This window comes from Gadus morhua, chromosome 11 (assembly GCF_902167405.1).
Source record: "Gadus morhua chromosome 11, gadMor3.0, whole genome shotgun sequence".
Classification (NCBI taxonomy): Eukaryota; Metazoa; Chordata; class Actinopteri; order Gadiformes; family Gadidae; genus Gadus; species Gadus morhua.
The window spans coordinates 27,374,201-27,390,772 of NC_044058.1; the positions used below are offsets into that span (position 1 = coordinate 27,374,201).

A 16,572-nucleotide genomic window follows, 5' to 3' on the forward strand; every position below is an offset into this window, starting at 1 on the left:
ACATCTCCTCTTCTTACGTTATTCATTGAGGATTTTTGAACCATTCTTAGTCTGGCCCCTCACCTGAGACCACTCTGCCATGAGAGACTCTACCAGGAGCACAAGGCTCCAGACAACACAGCCCTCAGGTTCACAGGGACACGCAAACCTCTCCACCACGATAAGGTGACGGTTCCAGGAGAGGTAAAGATGAAGTATTTTATTAATGAAACAAGTTTTCAAACATCATCTGAAGTACTTGAAGTCCTCAAGGAATAAAACACAGATGCGGGGGAAAAGAGATGCCTTTAAAGAAACAAAGTGGAGCGACCCAGGGACAAGTGTGGTTTGGGTTTAAGATTAAGGATGGTTAACTTTTACTATTGGTGTTTGGTTAAGTTTAGGCATTAGTGATTGTATTAAAGATTGTTTAGGTATTAGGAAAGAGTTTAGGCATTAGAGATGTTTAGTTAGAGGGTCAAGTTTGGGTATTAGGTTAGGTTGAGGTAAGCGAGTTTAGGCCTTTGAGATGTTTAGTAAGATGGTTCAGTTTAGGTACTATGTTATGGTAAGAGTTTAGGCGTTTGAGCTCTTCAGTTAGATGGTTAAGTTTGGGTATTAGGTTAGGTTGAGGTAAGCGAGTTTAGGCCTTTGAGATGTTTAGTTAAATGGTTCAGTTTAGGGTAAGAGAGTTTAGGCATTTGAGATCTTTAGTTAGATGGTTAAGTTTGGGTATTAGGTGGCTTTTTGTTTTGTTAGACAAGTTACTTTAGGCATTTTATGTGATTCAAGCTAGGGCATTTGAAAGAAAGATTAGAAAGATTGTTAAGCTCAGGTTAGCTCCAGCTTTGTCCCTTTAGTCGCTCCCTTAGAAAGAGGGTTCAGAGATAACTGGGTCAGAAATACAATAGTTGGGGTCACAGAAATAAAAGGCATAAATCATTCAGGTAAACATGCTTTTCCTACAACATGGTGTGAATTACAGTACTTTTTTTTAAAGTTAAAATGGTAAAGTGGTAACAGTATGGTGTGTAGGAGGCAGGGGGAATTGTAGGAGTAGTTGAGCTCCAAGTGGTTATGTCTGGGGTAGATTGGATTGTAGGTGTAGCCAGGGATCCTCAGGGTGGATGGGGAGTAGGCCACTGTTGTAGATCAACTGTTCGGTCATCGTACTCTGAAATATATTTAAGGCAAAGAGGAAAGTCAGTCTCACAGTGTGCTGGCCGATTTAGAAGACATTTATCACCAAACGTGAAGGCCAATCAAAGACACAAATGCAGTAACAGCACCATCTGGCGTCAAACATAGGTCATTACATTCAGTAATTTAGGTTGGATTTGAGATCGATTTACAGGAGAGAAAAGGCTTCAAGTCATTACGGCAACAACATCAAAAACGTCAGTGCTGGATTACCATCTTTCATCAATAAATGTATATGTATAATTGATACAAGTCAGTTGAGCTATTCCCAGGGAGTCTTCAACCTTTTTATGAAAATTGGGAGGGATAAAGTTATTGCCGTTTGGTCCATTTAAGAATGAAGTAACCATTTATCAAAGTTCTCACCTGGGTCTCTCCGCCATGGCAACTGCACAGCCATCTGCTATTCCATCGTGACCTGAAAAAAACAGTACTTTGTTGATCCCAAGTGGAAATTAGTAATAGCAAGAAGGGCAAAAAATATACACCAAGGGTAGGTATAAAAACTATACAAGCAAGCATTGTGTGACTGGGAAGGGCAATTATTCATTTGTACGAATCTTAAGCATTAGCCAATATCAGTTTGACAAAGCGAAAAAAAAAAAAATCAAAAGCACACACTATGAGAGCATTATTTTGAGATGGTATCGATGGATTAATTTTATACAATGGCCCCAACCAAGTGTAAATGAATCCAACAGTGGCATTGTCAAGATGCACTGAAAGCTTCCCGAAATGTTAGTGTTGGGTTTACATCATTATGACGTTGGGGATACGGTACCACTTTTATTCTGGGTGACCAAAAGCCCAGCTACAATTTGCTGATAAACCCAGCTACTGTGTCCTGGATTTTTCAGATGATAAGATTTACTTTATTGAACCTTTAATCGGTCTGATGAATTCACCTTTCCTGGACGAGGAGCTGGTTGGTCTTGACACCTCCCGCTGACCGCCACCGCAGGGACCTCCGACTGCGTCGCCTCAGACCCTTCAGGAACAAACGTGACCCATTGGCACACTGGACATTTGTTTTCTCCCCATTAATGCAGTCCAACACTTCACACAGATGTCAATAGTGTATTTTACATGCACTTTTACAGCACAGTACATAGTGGGCTGTTTTGATGGAACTAATTACAATAGTTATTACTCCCAACCCCAAAAGCCAGCCACATGTCATACACATCCGGACTAGTCCTAGTGGCCGAGAATGCTTTCTTAACAGCCAGTCAGAATGAACACATCTGTATGGATTACTTTAGATCTGTACGATGAGTCGCTGACCGTGTCATTCTAGAAAATCCAAGCAAGCCATCAATATATGTATTCCATTGTCTTACCCTTCAGCATCTGCAGAGCTGCACCACTCTTGGTCTTCCCTCCACCTACAGCTCCCAGCGCCAGTCCTGAATTTGACAAACACTGTAGAACACTGATCTTGAAATTAAATGTTCAGGGGCCAACCCTACCCCTGAACAAAAATAATCCAAGACATTTCTTTCATGGTTCAACGTTCATAAATAATTGTCAATGCTTAAATTCCTTGCAAATAAGTAATATGAAGGACAGCATGAGGCATATCTAGCAAGATGATTATGGTACAGTGAGAACCATATGTGTCACGCCGCGTCCTGCTACGCGGTCCACTACCTCCACCTAGTGGCCACTTGGCGCCGGTGGTCCTTCTCCTTCCACACCTGTCTGCAGTAATCTCATCACCAGTCCCTACTTCAGTCGGAGATCTCCTGCCAGCCGGCGCCAGTTCGTCGTTACTTCTGCACAGTCAGTATCGGTCCAACCAGCAATCTCGAGCTTTATAGCAGTCTGTCCCCGTGGTAACACTCTCCTTCCTTTGTACGCTCCCAGCGCGCCGTCTCTCCTGATCCATCCGTCGCTGTTCCGGGTCCATCGGCTTCGTCCCGGGAGCCGTACATTCCTGCCCCAGAACGCTACGAGGGGGACCTGGGATCCTGCCGGTCCTTCCTTCTCCAGTGTTCTTTGGTCTTCGAACTGCAGCCTCTGACCTACCCCACCGACAAGTCACGGGTCGCCTACCTCATCGGTTCCCTGCGAGGCGAGGCGCTCGCTTGGGCTACGGCCGTGTGGGAACGTGGTTCCGCGGTTTGCAGTGACTATTCCGCCTTCACCGAGGAGATGCGGAGGGTTTTCGATCACCCGGTCCGGGGAAAGGAGGCTTCTCAGCGCCTTCTGCATCTCCGCCAGGGATCCCGCAGCGTCGCCTCCTTCGCTGTTGAGTTCCGCACCCTGGCGGCTGAGAGCGGCTGGAACGAGGAAGCCCTGCAGGGGGTTTTCTTAAACGCTCTATCTGACGACATCAAGGACCAGCTGACTTCTCGGGAGGAATCCGCGGGTCTGGATGAGTTGATCGCCCTCTCCATTCGGTTTGACAATCGGTTGAGCGAACGCCGCAGGGAGAGAGGGTCACGCCCAGTCTCGCACAGGTCCGAGCCGCCTGCAACACCTCGGCCCTCCGCTTCGTTCTCCGCTCCACCCCGCCGCGAGCGGGGACACTCCCCCGAGCCCATGCAGATCGGACGCACAAATCTCTCCCCCGCGGAGAGGGAACGCCGTATGCGCTCCGGTTCCTGCCTCTACTGTGGTCTTTCGGGCCACCTCCGGTCTGGCTGTCCCTCGCTTTCGGGAAAAGATCGGGCTTGCCAGTAAGCCAAGGGAACCTGGCGAGCCGCTCCCGTAACCCCTCGGTCTCCCGTCCCCTCCTGGAAGCTGTCCTCCTGTGGCAGGATCAGGCCCTCCCGCTCTCTATCCTCCTGGACTCCGGGGCTGACGAGAGTTTCATTGATCGGGAGTTGGTCCTTCGATGGAAGATCGACACTGTCCCGCTTGATTCCCCCATCGAGACCCAGGCGCTAGACGGGAGGACACTCACGCGGGTGGAGCACCGTACCGTTCCGGTAGACTTACTCGTTTCCGGGAATCACCACGAGTCCATTTCCTTTCTGTTGATTACCAGCCCCTTCTCCCCGGTCGTTTTGGGTTACCCCTGGCTGAAGACGCACAACCCCCGGATCGATTGGGGAACCGGTCGCGTGATGTCCTGGAGTACCCACTGCCTGTCCCAGTGTATACGGTCCGCTCAGTCACCTCGAGCACCAGAGCTCGAGCCTGCCCCCACGCCTCTTAACCTATTCCCTGTTCCGGAGGAATACCACGACCATGGGGAGGTGTTCAGCAAGTCCCACGCCTTGCCCTTGCCCCCCCACCGCCCTTATGACTGCGCCATCGACCTCCTTTCCGGGGAGTCGCCTGGTCAATCTCTCTCGGCCCGAGCGTGAGTCGATGGAGAAGTACATTGGGGAATCTCTTTCCGCCCATCCTCTTCACCGGTTGGAGCGGGGTTCTTCTTTGTGGGGAAGAATGATGGCACACTTCGTCCCTGCATCGACTACCGGGGATTGAATAACATCACGGTGAAGAACAAGTATCCCTTGCCCCTCATTAGTTCCGCCTTCGTCCCCCTCCACGGAGCCGTGGTCTTCACCAAGCTAGACCTTTGCAACGCTTACCATTTGGTTCGCATCCGGGAGGGAGATGAGTGGAAGACCGCGTTCAACACTCCTTTGGGTCACTTCGAGTACCTTGTCATGCCCTTCGGTCACTCCAACGCCCCCGCTGTTTTCCAGTCCCTGGTCAACGATGTCCTCCGGGACATGCTGAACCGCTCCGTGTTTGTGTACATCGACGACATCTTGATTTTCTCGAAATCTGTGGAGGAGCACCGGGTTCACGTCCCGCAGGTCCTACAGCGATTGCTGGAGAATCGTCTGTATGTCAAGGCGGAGAAGTGCGTCTTCCACGTGCCATCCGTCTCCTTCCTGGGATGTATAATCGGTCAGGGCCAAATCAGCATGGACCCCTCCAAGGTCTCTGCGGTGGCCGAGTGGCCCTCCCCCCAACCCGCAAGAGACTGCAGCAGTTCTTGGGATTCGCCAACTTTTATCGGCGGTTCATACGAGGCTATAGTCAAGTCGCGGCACCACTCACGGCCTTGACCTCCATAAAGATCCCCTTTTCGTGGTCTCCGGAAGCTGAGACCGCATTTCGGAGCCTCAAGCACCGCTTCGTTTCTGCGCCCATCCTGGTGCAGCCTGATCCCGCTCTTCAGTTTGTGCTGGAGGCCAACGCTTCTGACACCGGAGTGGGCGCGGTCCTCTCCCAGCGTTCTACCTCTGACCACAAGCTCCACCCCTGCGCCTTCTTCTCCCGCCGGCTGTCCCCGTCAGAGAGGAACTATGACGTCGGTAACCGCGAGCTTCTGGCCGTCAAGCTCGCGTTGGAGGAGTGGCGGCATTGGCTGGAGGGCGCAGACCAGCCCTTTATTGTCTGGACCGACCACCGCAACTTGGCTTACATTCAGTCGGCCAAAAGACTGAATTCCCGGCAGGCCAGGTGGGCCTTGTTCTTTGGGCGATTCAATTTCTCCCTCACCTACCGTCCCGGTTGCTGTACGGTACAGGGTTCTGCTCTGGGCTCATTCCTCCAGGCTTACCTGCCACCCAGGAATCACCCGCACACTGGACTTCATCCGCCGGCGTTTTTGCTGGTCGTCCATGGATGCGGACGTCCGCGCTTTCATAGCAGCATGCGCAACCTGCGCCCGGAATAAAACTTCTACTCATTCCCGCTCCGGTCTGCTGCGACCTCTACCCATTCCGAGTCGACCGTGGTCTCACATCGCCCTGGAATTCGTCACCGGTCTGCCCACGTCCGAGGGTAACACCACCATCCTCACAGTGATAGACCGCTTCTCCAAGGGCGCACACTTCATCGCGCTCCCCAAGCTCCCCTCTTCAAGAGAGACCGCGGACCTCCTGGTCCAGCACGTTTCCCGCCTTCATGGCATTCCGGTGGATATCGTCTCAGACAGAGGCCCTCAGTTCACCTCTCGGGTGTGGCGCGCGTTCTGCGCTGCTCTAGGGGCCACACCCAGCCTTTCCTCCGAATTCCACCCCCAGTCCAACGGACAATCAGAGGGGGTCAACCAGGAGATGGACGCAGCGCTCCGCTGTATCTCTCAAGCCAACCCCTCATCCTGGAACTCTCAGCTCCCCTGGGTCGAGTATGCCCACAACACGCTGGTCAACGCGTCCTCCGGTTTATCCCTGTTTATGGCCTCGCTGGGTTATCAACCAACCCTGTTCCCCGAGCTGGAGGAGGAGATTTCAGTCCCGTCTGTCCAGGCCCACATGCGCAGGTGCCGGCGTACTTGGAAGCGCGCACACGCTGCGCTGGTCCGCGCATCCTCCCGCTCCCAACTACAGGCCAATAGGCGCCGCCTACCTGCACCCCAGTACGCTCCCGGACAGAGGGTTTGGCTTCGGGCGAAGGATCTTCCCTTGAAGGGAATTTCTCCTAAAATCTCCCCCCGGTTCATTGTACCTTTTGAGATTGAGGCTATCATCAACCCCTGTGCCGTTCGTCTCCGACTTCCCCCATCTCTCCATATACATCCGACCTTCCATGTGTCCCAGGTCAAGCCCGTCTCCTCCAGCCCGTTGTCTCCCTGAGGTCTGAGATGTGGAGATCCTTTGCTATTATGGCTGGATGTTTAGACTCTTCGGGCATGGCAGCCTTACTAAGTCGGCCTCCGACTCTCAACACACCTTCTTCCAGTATCGGACTGAGTCTGTAAATGTGACTGTTCCCTTTCACACACTCTCCCTTTTGGAGGCAAGATAACACTTCAGAGAACTTTCTTCTTTGACAGATCTTGATTATCTCCAGTTCAGCTCCTTTGATCTCCTCCAATGAGAGGCAAATCTCCTTGTCAAGAACATCTTTGTGTTTAGTTAGGTTCAATGCTGGCTGAGAATCACATGCAGTGACTTCTCTCCTCTTCCTGTTGTTCCAAAGTAAGGTTCTGAGTCTCAAGATCCATGCCATCACTCTCGTGAGACGTTTCCAAGATGAGCTGCGGTTGATCAGTCTCAGCACAGCATCCTCCTCTTGTTCCACAGAGACAACGGCAGCCGACACCTTGACCTCTGGGTCCCCAGGTGGAAGTTCTCCCAAGTTGTCTGGGTTAACAGGCCAAGTCTCCTCTTCCTGCATGAGAAATGAAGGTCCAGATATACATGTCTCATTCTTGAGGAACAGCTCCGCTCTCATGCCTCTGGAGGCAAGATCTGCAGGGTTGTGTGCGGTACTCGCATACCTCCACTGTGATGCTTCAGACATTTTGAGGATCTCTGTGACTCTGTTCGCTACGAAGATGCGAAACCTTGATGTTTGGTTCTTGATGTATTTCAGCACCGATGTACTGTCTGACCAGAAAACACTGTCTTGTAGCTGCAGTCTCAGCTCCTTCCTCCATAGCGTGTCCATGCGAGCTGCCACCACAGCCGCAATCAACTCCATACGTGGGATCGTCACAGGCTTTAAAGGTGTCACCCTGGATTTTCCCATTATGAAGGCAACGTGGATCTGAGAATAGTCATTGGGCAACAGCAGGTAGGTGACGGTACCGTATCCCTCCTCACTTGCGTCAGCAAAGTGATGCAACTGGGCACTGGTTGCTTCTCCAAAGTTGGGCGGTTTTAAACATCGTCCAACGCTGAAGCCCTCCAACAGGTGTAACTCCTTGAGCCAGTTGACCCACTTCTGGGCTACAGATGTTGGTATGACATCGTCCCATCCTAGCCCCTGCCGGCATAGGTCTTGAATGATCCTCTTGGCTGTGAAAACCACAGGGGACAAGATTCCAAGAGGGTCGTAGAAAGAGCTGACAGTAGAAAGGATTCCTCTGCGTGTCAGCGGTCTGTCCTGAAAGCTTAAACTGAACTTACCAACGCACTCCCAGTGCCCTCTCAACTGGTAGGATGTCGTGGTCCAGATCCAGGTCTTTAACGTCCTTCGCTCTTTCCTCCTCCGGTATTGCTGCCAGCACACGACGACTATTACTCAGCCACTTCGTCAAATGAAAGCCTCCCTTGGCACAGAGCTTTAGCAAATCCTGGTAAAGGGTTATGGCTTCATCCTCTGAGGCTATTGAAGCCAGGCAGTCGTCGACATAGAAACTGTGCATGATGGTATCAAACACTTTCTGGTTAAAGAGCTGTTTGTTATCTTCAGCACACTTTCGGAGAGCGAAATTAGCACAGCTTGGTGATGACGTCGCGCCAAACAAATGGACCACCATCCGGTATTCCACCATCTGTTGACAGAAGTCTCCATTGGGCCACCAGAGAAATCGAAGTAGGTCTGCATCTGTCTCTGGCACTCGAACCTGATGGAACATGGCCTCAATGTCAGACATCAGAACAATGGGCTCCATCCTAAACCTGGTCAAGACTCCCACCAGTGCGCTTGTCAGGTCAGGTCCTTGCAAGAGATGTGCATTTAGTGATGCGCCTTGAAATGTTGCTGCGCAGTCAAAGACGATACGGATCTTCCCTTTCTTGGGATGGTATACACCGTGATGAGGGATATACCAAACCTTGCCGTCGCATCGTTCCTGACTTGTAGCTGGCACTCTCTCTGCATATCCACTGGATATCAGGTTGTCCATAAATGTAGTATAGTCTTTTTGGAATGCCGCATCCCTGCCAAACCTCCCCTTGAGGTTGAGAGTACGTTGCTCTGCAACTTCCCTTGACAGCCCTTGCAGTTCATCCTGGCTGTTTTCAGGGAAGTCAGTCTTGAATTGTTGGTTCCAGAGCTCGTCAAGAGTGACAGCAGAGATCTGTTGATGCTAACTGCAGACTGAGTCACAGGATCGTCTCTGCCCTCTCCTCCAAGGGGTCCATTTACAGTCCATCCAAGCATTGTTTTGACCGCATATGGCCCTCCATCCACACTTCGGATGACTTCCAGTGGTTCCAATGCTCTGGGAACATTCAATCCAATTAACATCTCCACGTCTGCATCTATCTGTGGCAGATAGACAGGCTTCAGATGTGGCCATCTTTCCAGATCTTGCTGTCGTGGGATGTTACCTCTGTTAACAGGCATTTGATGTTGGGTGAAGATCTTCGGCATTTCACAGTACCAGTCACTGTCCAATCCAGCGACCTCCAAGTCCGATGCAATGCAACTGTCAACCACCTTCTCTTGGCCCATGGTACGTAAAAGAATCCTTGTTCTTCTCCCAGAGAGTCCCAGCTTATCCATCAGACCCATTGTGCAGAAGGACGCTGAACTCCCTGGGTCCAGAAAGGCGTAGGTTTTGACTGACCTTTGACCTTTACTGGACTTAACCTTGACTGGCACGATAGCAAGCTTACAATCTTGCTCACCGGCCCCAGTAAGACCACCGGTTTGGACTTCGACTAGAGCACTGTCCACTGCTCTGTCAGAGTTGCTCCTGCCTTTCTCTGGATCTCCATTCTCCTTAGAGTGGATATGGAGCAAGCTGGGGTGTCGTGAGCCACATGTCTTGCAAGACAGACGTTTCCTGCACTCCTTGCTGATGTGCCCAGTGCACAAGCAGCCAAAGCAAACTCCATTTTTCTTCAGGAACTCCATCTTCTCACTGTGAGCTTTCTTCTCCAATAGAAAACACGACTCCAGTGTGTGTCTACCCTTTTTGCAGAAAAGGCAGGTCTTCTCGGGTCCATCTTTAACCCTGTTCTCCCAATGAGCATCTCTTTCCACAGTAGTGAAAGTTGTGGCAAAGCTGCTTCCTCTAGCCTTAGGACGAGGCACAGGTTTAGCTCTACCACTTTCTTTGAAGGCCCCTATGACTGGAGCATCTTGTATGTCTCCGAATACAGGGTCTGTAGTGATCCTAACTTCACGCTCAAAGGTCACAATATCAGCAAACATAGTTCTTTTCCGATGCTTTTCCTGAATGTCGCATGCCTTCGCTCGCCACTTGTCTCTCAACTTGTAAGGCAGCTTCTTGATCACAGAGACCATGTTTGCAGACGTGTTCAAGTCAGATAGGTTGTATACATCTTTCATGGCACTGTGACATCCTCGCAAGAATAAGCTGTATGCTTGTAAAGCTTTTCCATCCTCCGACTTTATTGCTGGCCATGCAAAGATCTTGTCCATATTAGCGGATGCTATGACGTGCTCATTTCCAAAGTGTTCCTGGAGTAAAGCCTTTGCTGTAGCATATCCAATGCCATCAGTCATGTGTTGACAACTTCTGACTAGCTGTTTAGGCTGACCCCTGGTGTATTGCTCCAGGTAATGCAGGAGGTCAACAGCATCGTCAGTCCTCAGTTCTATGGTCTGCTCAAATGACTGCATAAAGGCATGATAGTGCAGAGGGTCACCGTCAAACAGTTGGATGACTCTTTTAGGTAGTGAAGCAATGCATTGCTGATGCACCAACATCGAAGTTATGTCATTTTGTTTTTGCATTATAGACATCATGGTGTCCTGTTCACTGCTGATGTTTCCGGAAGCAGATTGTGTGTGTCTATGCAGAGACAGTGGGGCTCCTGTAGCCTTTGGGACTGTGCTCTGAGCCTGGGTGGGGGCTGAGGTCCTCTGGAGATGTTTGTTTCCATCACATTGCCTTTGTTTCGGCCTTGTGCCTCCAAATTCTGCAGGTTGTCCTCTTCCAACATTTTGCCGTACAAAGGTCTCTGCATTAAAGTTGAGGCCACTTTCAAAGTAGACTTCCATTCCATCCAATTTCTGAGAAGCAACACTTCGAACCCCTGACCCAGAGGTTCTCAAAACATTAAGCTTTGCCGCCGATGCGGCCATGTCCGTTTCAAGTTGAAGTTGTTCCTTTTGCTTTCTGACTCGAGCTTCCTGCTCTTGCAGCAGTGTTGTATAGTAGCGAAGTAGAAATACTTCGTTACTGTACTTAAGTAGTTTTTTGGGATATTTGTACTTTACTTTACTACTTATATTTCTCTTTTACTTTTACTTCGCTACATTTTGCGAAGAAAACGGATACTTTTACTCCGCTACATTTCCCTTGAAACCTTCGTTACTCGTTACAAAATCAACTCATCTTTAGAAAAAAAAAAAAGAATCATGAGAGATATGAGAATAACGTTGGGGACTGTGGTAGAACACAGACTGCGAGCCTGTTTGGCGAATCAGCTGTCCCAGCGCACGTTCGCAAAGCCCCCTTGCTTAGTTACTGTTGCTACGTCGATCAAAACTCCTACGACTGTCAACACACAAATGCATGGCTAGGACGAGGGCAAGGGCTATCAAAATTCTACTATTTGTATCAGGCTGGTTTGTACACGCAGTATTACAACACTATCTTATACACTTCAATACGCTGTATATGTGCCATTTTGCTACAAAGCTAATTTAAATACCCTTTTTGGGCAGGGACTTAAGTTTTCCGAAAATCCGCGATCCTGGATGACACCAAAATCAATATTAAGTAACGTGTACCAGCGCGCACACGCACGCGCGCACACACACACACACACACACACACACACACACACACACACACACACACACACACACACACACACACACACACACACACACACACACACACACACACACACACACACACACACACACACACACACACACACACACACACACTTTCGGTGCTGTTTTAATAATGATAAATAATTAATTTAATTTGTATAGCACACTTTAACACTGCAAGGAGGTTTGAGTGTCCTTGATTTAAAATGAGCGGTGAGGAGGTCCTGGAGGTAGGTTGGAACGGAAGTGTTTATGGCCTTGTGGAGTTTTGCCTATTGTGTTCGTGTTAGTTGAAATAAACTCCATTATTCTCAAAATTCTGACCCTTTGCTTTTTTATTAACAGCAGTTACTTGTACTTTTAGTTTCAGTACTTAAGTATATTTAATATCAGAAAAGTACTTTTGATACTTAAGTACAGTAAAGATCAGATACTTTAATACTTTTACTTAAGTACTATTCTAACAGGGGACTTTTACTTTTACTTAAGTAATTTTCCAGTAAGGTATCTGTACTTTTACTTAAGTATGGCTTTTGAGTACTTTATACACCACTGTCTTGCAGCGCATGCCTTATTTTGGCTTCCTCTTCCTCAAGAGCATGCTTTTGTTCGAGCAACCTTTTACGAGCTATTAAAGCAGCCATTTCAGCTTCGGCTCTAACACGGGCAGATGCATTTGAGGACACTTTTGACCTGATAGATTTTGAACCATGATTCTGGCTGCTATAGTTTGATATGCTGTCATCTGGCTGAATATCATCCTGAACATTATGTGACTGAGGCCCAGTCACTTCCACATTTTCCACACCTCCATTTTCCTCTTCTGCAGCCTCATGTAGCAGAGGGCTTTCATTTGACCTATTAGCCACCAGCGGAGGCCTGCTTGGGGATCCTCTGAGTCTGGTTACAGAAAACCATGCATTAACATCCTCAATAAAATCATCTTTATGTTTAATGACTTTTGAGAACCAACCGGTTTGTTTTTCTTGTTCATCATGAGGAATGAGAGGCATTAAGGAAGCATGTAGTTCATTAGAGGTGTGAGACAATTTCATCAAGCCATCAAGTTTCCCTTTAACAGCTGAAACATGTTTTCCATCTTTCATGAGCTCTTTCATAGAGCTTATCACAGTCTTTATTTCATCCACTTTCCTTTTTCGTTCCTTTTGTATGGACTCAATTTTATTTGCAAGAGCCTTTTCAGTTAGAATTACTTTCCTCTTTCCCATGTCCTGTTTCCCAACATCTGAACCAACACTTGTTCCACTCATCTTGAACGCACAAGTAAATGATCACAATGAGAGAATCCAAAGCAAAGCAGCCACATAAAAAAGTCACAGCTATCGGCGATCGCATAGAGACAGAGCAGAGCACGTTAGTTTGCCACACACACACAGCTTGGCCCGGCGGGCAGCGAACACAGCGTGATATCACAATTCACAATGACAGACAGTTTCCACTCAGCGGCGGGACCAGATCAAAGTGTTCCCATCAATCATGTATCACAGCAGTCACGGAACGGGTCGGGTACGTTACCGCCTATCCTTTCAGTCCGTCCTTGTTGTCTGTTTGTTTGTGCGCGTCCTCCTTACATTGTTTGCATATCATGCATTCCTTTGTTGCTCCACGCGTCCATTTGTGACATGTCGGGTCCTTTCGTGGCTCCAATCCATGTGGTTGTGTCACAGTTTTGCTGACAAATGTATGGCGACTATCGAACCACTTAGGGTACTGCGTTTTGTTGGTTTTATTAGAGATAAGTTAAAACCGTTCCATAGTAGCATAGTCCTAAAGTGATCGGTGCTAAAGTGCGTTAAATGTTAATAGATTGTGCGGTCAGCAAAGTTGGACTTCCCCCGTCCACCCCCTCTCATCTCAAACATTTCATTCAAGCCCAACCCGCTTGAACAGCTGACTTTTACCACTGATCCTGACTGACGTAGCCCCAACACCACGTGACCTGTCAGTCTGCCTATACCTGTCACCAACAGTTGCGTTGGAGAAAACTACCTTCCAAGCTACCAGGTGAAACGCTCCCAACACAGTTGCGTTGGAACAAACTACATTCCAAGCTACCAGGTGAAACGCTCCCAACACAGCTGCGTTGGAGCAAACTGCCTTCCAAGCTACCAGATGAAACACTCCCAACACAGTTGCGTTGGAGCAAACTAGCTTCGAAGCTACCAGGTGAAACGCTCCCAACACAGTTGCGTTGGAGCAAACTGCCTTCCCGGCTACCAGGTGAAACGCTCTCAACACAGTTGCGTTGGAGCAGACTACCTTCCAAGCTACCATGTGAAACGCTCCCAACACAGTTGCGTTGGAGCAAACTAGCTTCCAGGCTACCAGGTGAAATTGACTATACAGTCAGTATGTTTACATACACATCTTATAGCCAAAGGTCGACTATACTCCCCAATTGGACAACTACAATTGTCCGAGTACATATTTCAGATTATATTGCACAGAATAAAACCACATTGCAATGACTTAAAATCGTACTGCATAAAATTGCAAAGAATAAAAATCATAGAGCATACAACTGAAAAAAATTAAAATCCTTATAATGCATAGAACTGCAAATAATTAAAATTGTAGTGCATAGAATTGCAAGTAATAAAAATCATATAGAGCATAGAATTGCAAATAATTAAAATCGTAGGGCATAGAATTGCAAAGAATTAAAAACATATAGAGCATACAACTGCAAATAATTAAACTCGTATAATGCAGAGAATTGCAAAGAATTAAAATCGTAGTGCATAGAATTGCAAAGAATTAAAATCTTAGTGCATAGAATTGCAAAGAATTAAAAACATTTAGAGCATACAACTGCAAATAATTAAACTCGTATAATGCATAGAATTGCAAAGAATCAAAATCGTAGAGCATAGAATTGCAAAGAATTAAAATCATATAGAGCATAGAACTGCAAATAATTAAAATCGTATAATGCATAGAATTGCAAAGAATTAAAATCGTAGTGCATAGAATTGCAAATAATTAAAAACGTATAATGCATAGAATTGCAAATAATTAAAATCGTATAATGCATAGGATTGCAAAGAATTAAAATCACATAGAGCATAGAACTGCAAATAATTAAAATCGTATAATGCATAGAATTGCAAAGAATGAAAAATCGTAGTGCATAGAATTGCAAGTAATAAAAATCATATAGAGCATAGAATTGCAAATAATTAAAATCGTAGTGCATAGAATTGCAAAGAATTAAAATCGTATAATGCATAGAATTGCAAAGAATTAAAATCGTATAATGCATAGAATTGCAAAGAATTAAAATCGAAGTGCATAGAATTGCAAAGAATTAAAATCGTATAATGCATAGAATTGCAAAGAATTAAAATCGTAGTGCATAGAATCAAGCCACATTGCAAAGAATTAAAATCTTTTAGCACAGAATAAAACCTCATTGAAGTCATCAAGCAGCAGTAGCCTACAACTTCAGCAGCAGTCAACAGTTTGCAAATGAATGGAATGTTGCAAAAAGGTTAGTGTTTATACTGTTATTGAAAATCCCTCTCCATTGTGATGCTTTTCCCCAAAGAAATGTAACTCGGCCCAGTTCGATCCAAACCCGGGACATGGTGAGACTGGGTTGCTAATATATATATACATTCTTAACATATCACGAGACAACAGGGCTAATACAATCTGATCTGATATGATTGAATTCGCCCTCATGCAATCAGACTAAATGGCAATAATTGAAATGGAGTATGTAGTGTGTGCGTGTTTCTGCGCGAGTGCGTGTGTCCAGAGGACTCCAGACTCAATGCTGGCATCGGGGCCTGACCTGACCCCAATAGGGCCGGGCTTGGAGACCCAAGCCCGTTCATAGAATCAAGTGCTAGTACTAACAATCGCTAGGTTAACCCATACCCCTTAAACAGCAGTAATAGATAGCTACTGCAGATGCTACACAACTAAGTACCATGAATAAATACAACATACAGGTTAGCTACCAGGTGAAACGCTCCCAACACAGTTGCGTTGGAGCAAACTACCTTCCAAGCTACCAGGTGAAACTCTCCCAACACAGTTGCGTTGGAGCAAACTACCTTCCAGGCTACCAGGTGAAACGCTCCCAACACAGTTGCGTTGGAGCAAACTACCTTCCCGGCTACCAGGTGAAACGCTCCCAACACAGTTGCGTTGGAGCAAACTACCTTCCAAGCTACCAGGTGAAACGCTCCCAACACAGTTGCGTTGGAGCAAACTACCTTCCAAGCTACCAGGTGAAACGCTCCCAACACAGTTACGTTGGAGCAAACTACCTTCCAAGCTACCAGGTGAAACGCTCCCAACACAGTTGCGTTGGAGCAAGCTAGCTTCCAGGCTACCAGGTGAAACGCGCCAACACAGTTGCGTTGGAGCAAACTACCTTCCAGGTTACCAGGTGAAACCCTCCCAACACAGTTGCGTTGGAGCAAACTCCCTTCCAAGCTACCAGGTGAAACTCCCCCAACACAGTTGTGTTGGAGCAAACTAGCTTCCAGGCTACCAGGTGAAACGCTCCCAACATGCGTTGGAGCAAACTAGCTTCCAGGCTACCAGGTGAAATTTACTATACAGTCAGTATGTTTACATAGCCTACACATCTTATAGCCAAAGGTCGGCTATACTCCCCAATTGGACAACTGCAATTGTCCGAGTACATATTTCAGATTATATTGCACAGAATAAAACCACATTGCAATGACTTAAAATCGTAGTGCATAGAATTGCAAAGAATTGAAATCACAAAGAGCATAGAACTGCAAATAATTAAAATCGTATAATGCATAGAATTGCAAAGAATGAAAAATCGTAGTGCATAGAATTGCAAAGAATTAAAATCGTAGTGCATAGAACTGCAAAGAATTGAAATCACAAAGAGCATAGAACTGCAAATAATTAAAATCGTATAATGCATAGAATTGCAAAGAATGAAAAATCGTAGTGCATAGAATTGCAAAGAATTAAAATCGTATA

General features: G+C 47.1%; 1 long non-coding RNA gene across 1 annotated transcript; it reads right to left on the bottom strand.

The window, feature by feature from the left end:
* Positions 1–209: 209 nt before the first annotated feature.
* Positions 210–2,172, bottom strand: LOC115554547 (uncharacterized). Its single transcript, XR_003978611.1, has 3 exons — positions 2,085–2,172; positions 1,546–1,597; positions 210–1,153 (listed from the first exon to the last, which is right to left on the bottom strand). It is a non-coding gene; the product is annotated as an uncharacterized LOC115554547 (long non-coding RNA).
* Between the last annotated feature and the right edge of the window lie 14,400 nt (positions 2,173–16,572).